The sequence below is a fragment of the Rhinopithecus bieti genome, unplaced genomic scaffold, assembly GCF_001698545.2.
Source record: "Rhinopithecus bieti isolate Rb0 unplaced genomic scaffold, ASM169854v2 scaffold_25273, whole genome shotgun sequence".
Classification (NCBI taxonomy): domain Eukaryota; kingdom Metazoa; phylum Chordata; class Mammalia; order Primates; family Cercopithecidae; genus Rhinopithecus; species Rhinopithecus bieti.
In genome coordinates this window covers 25358-29247 of record NW_016811369.1, presented here as the reverse complement: position 1 = coordinate 29247, position 3890 = coordinate 25358, and positions in this window count along the sequence as shown.

Below are 3890 nucleotides of genomic sequence, written 5' to 3'. Positions count from 1 at the left end.
AAAAAAAAAAAAAAAAAAAAACAAACCAAAAAAACAAAACAAAAAAAAACTTACGGCAGGTGAGGACATAAATTGTAAGCAATCAGTTTTTATTTTCTGCAGTCTCATTTTAAGCTAGTAATAATAAGTTTCATGAGGAGAAAAAAATTAGTATTACAATTTAGAAAATGTTACATTGGTCCCACTGAAATTACAGAAAAGAATTTTAATATGTAGTAACCGGATCAAGATGGCAAATTAAATATTTGTTCTAGCCTTCCTTATCAATCCAAATTTACAGACACAACAGGAAAACAGACATAGACACATGCATATATGACTGACAGAGGAAAAAGCAGACCATGACATATGTAGGAATTGTTTCAAAATGCTGCAAACTTGGGTGGCTGATACGGGCAGCAGGAGAAAACCCTGGCCAACTAAAAAGATGAGTGGTAGGCTAGAATGCTTACAAAACTCTATCAGATCTACCTTCTGTCTCTTTCAACGTTCTCTCTTAATGCTCTCCTGTTTGCTGGCCTTCTTTTGGTTCCCTGAACAGATCTCTACCTATGACTATCACCACCACATGCAAGTCCTTCCCTGACTACCATATATAGTTTTAGTATCCATTTTCTTCTACTAGATGTGAGCTCCACAAAAACAGAGGTTTTGACTTATTCACTGCTAAAGAGATATTCACTGAATGGAAGAATGAACTGATTGGGAATAACAAAGAAGGAACAGGCAGGCACTTCTGTCCCCACCTCCACACCAAGCAAAGGGCAGCAGAGGCATGTGCCCCCAAATAAGAGTAGTAAGAGGAAAAGGTTTATGGCCAAGAGAGAGGTCAACAACGTAGGGAGGAGACAACATCCAGGAAGAAAGGTAAGCCCTCCTACCTTTGGAGACTAGCTACTGGGCCACCCTCCAGGCAGCATTAGAGATAAGTTACAAAATACAGTGCCAGGGAACATGTCCCATACCTTTCCCACAATTACTGAAGGAAGGTTACAGTAATTATATAAAACACAGACAGATGAACAAGGAATCTCATGAGTGAAAAAGAAGAGAACACAACTAAGAATCACTAAACACCAAGGGGAAACTAACATTATAAGAAAATACTAAACTTGGCAAACAGGATAGCCAAGGAAATAGCATTAATAACATAGAATAAGACTAATATATTCAGAGAGATGTATGAATATACTACATCTATAAAGAAAGGAATGAACTACAGTTACTAGAAATTAAAACAATATAATACTTGACACAAAAAATAGCTGAATAGGAGATGCAACAGCTTAAAAATTGAGAAATTATGCCAGTACAAAAAGCAAAAGGACAAACAAATGGAAAGCATGAGAAGTTTATAGATAAGAGCTGGGCATGGTGGCTTATGCCTATAATCCCAGCCCTTTGCAGGCTGAGGCGGGTGGATCATCTGAGGTCAGGAGTTCCAGACCAGCCTGGCCAACATGGTGAAACCTCATCTCTACTAAAAATATGAAAATTAGCTGGGCGTGGTGGTGAGCGCCTATAATCCCAGCTACCTGGGAGGCTGAGGCAGGAGAATTGCTTGAACCTGGGAAGTGGAAGTGGAAGTTGCAGTGAGCTGAAATCATCCCATTGCACTCCAACCTGGGTGACACAGTAAGACTCTGTCTCAAAAAAGAAAAAAAAAGTTTGTATATAAGAAAAATAGGAAATGAAGAAACAAAACTATCTCTATTCACAGTTGACATGATCTTATATATAGAAAATCCAAAATAATCCACCAAAAGTTATTGGAGCTAATAAGCAAACTCAGTAAAGTTGAAGGATACATCAACACATAAAATCAGTTGTATTTTATATACTAGCAATGAAGAATCCAAAACAGAAATTAAGAAAACAATTCCATTTCTAATAACAATAAGAAAATACTTAGGAATATATTTAACCAAGGAGTGACAGTCTTATACACTGAAAACTACAAAACATTAATGAAAGAAATTCAAGAATACTGAAATAAATAGAAAGTTCATGAACAGGAAGACTTAATCTGTCAACAGTCCACAAAGTGACCTACAGATTCAATGCAATCCCTATCAAAACCCCAATGGCCTTTTTCACAGGAATAGAAAAGCTTATACTAAAATTTCTATGGAATCACAGGGGACCCTGAATAGCTAAAAAATATTTAAAAAGAACAAAATTGGAGGACTCACATTTCCTGATTTCCAAATATACTATAAAACTACAGTAATCAAAACACTGTCCTTTTGCTACTGGCATAAGGATAGATATTGGGATTGACAAATAGAATTAAGAGTCCAGAAATAAATCCATACATCTATAGTCAATTGATATTTACAAGACTGCCAAGACCATTCAATGGGGGAAAGAATAGTTTCTTCACCAAATGGTGCTGAACAACTGGATATCCAAATGCAAAAGAATGAAGCTGGACCCTTGTCTCGTACGTATACAAAAATTAACTCAACATATATCAAATACCTAATTATAAGAGCTAACAAAGCAATACAAGAAAAAGTAGATAATCAGACTTCAACAAAATAAAAAACTTTTGTGCATTAAAGGATACCATCAAGAGAGTGAAAAGACAACCCTACAGAATGGGAGAAAATATTCACAAATAAAATATTTAATAAAGACATAGCATCCAGAATATATAAAGATTTTTTAAATTTTATTTTATAGAGATTGGCATCTCACTATGTTGACCAGGCTGGTCTTCAGCTCCTGGCCTCAAGCGATCTTACTGCCTTGGTTTCCCTGTTTTGGGATTACAGGCTTGAGCCACCACGCCCAGCCACACATATAAAGAATCCTTACAACTCAAAAACACAAACAACAACCCAATTAAAAAATAGGCAAAGGACTCGAATAGACATTTCTCCTAAGAAGATATACAGATGGCCAACAAGCACACAAAAAGATTCTCAACACCACTAGCCATTAAGCAAATGCAAATCAAGACCACAATAAGAATACCACTTTATACTCACCAGGATGGCTATGATCAAAAAATTGGAAAACAAGTGTTGGTAAGCATGTAGACAAATTGGAACCCTCACATTCTGCTGGTGGGAATGTAAAATGGTGTGGCTGCTTTAGAAAAGAGTTTGGTGGTTCTTCAAAAAGTTAAACATAGAATTACCATATGCCCCAGAGAACTGAAAACAGGAACTCATATGAATACTTTATATGAATGTTCGTAGCAGCACTATTCACAACAGCCAAAAGGTAGAAACAACCTAATGTCCATCAACCAATGAATGGATAAACAAAATGCAGTATAGCCATAAAATGGAATATGAACCTTGAAACATTATGCTAAGTGAAAGAAACCAGACACAATGGCCATATACTGTATGGTTCCATTTATATGAAATATCTAGCATAAGCAAATCTATACTGACAGAAAGTAGATTTGTGGTTGCAAGGGGCAAGGGGGAAGGGAGAATGAATAATGACTGCTTAATGAGTATGAAGTTTCTTTTGTTGGGGTGATGAAAAAGTTCTGGAACTAGATAATGGTGATGGATACACAACCTTGTTAATATATTTAATGTCACTGGATCAAACACTGTAAAATAGTTAAAATTCTAAGAAATCACAAGACAAGTTTCCATATTTATAGAGCACAAAGAATATGAAATAAGATGAATAAACAATAAGGAGAATATACCAAAGGCATCCAGTAGCTCTTTAAGTAGGTACTATTATCTTGATTTTACAGATGAGGAAATTAAGGCTGGGTAAAGGGTGTAGATAATTTGCCTAGTATTACATAGTAAATGGCAAAGCAAGATTTTGAAACTGGTTTGTGGGGTTCAAAAGCTGTTTTCTTTCTAACGCTGTGTTTCAATAAGAATGTTTTATTTAAAAAAAAAATCACAAGT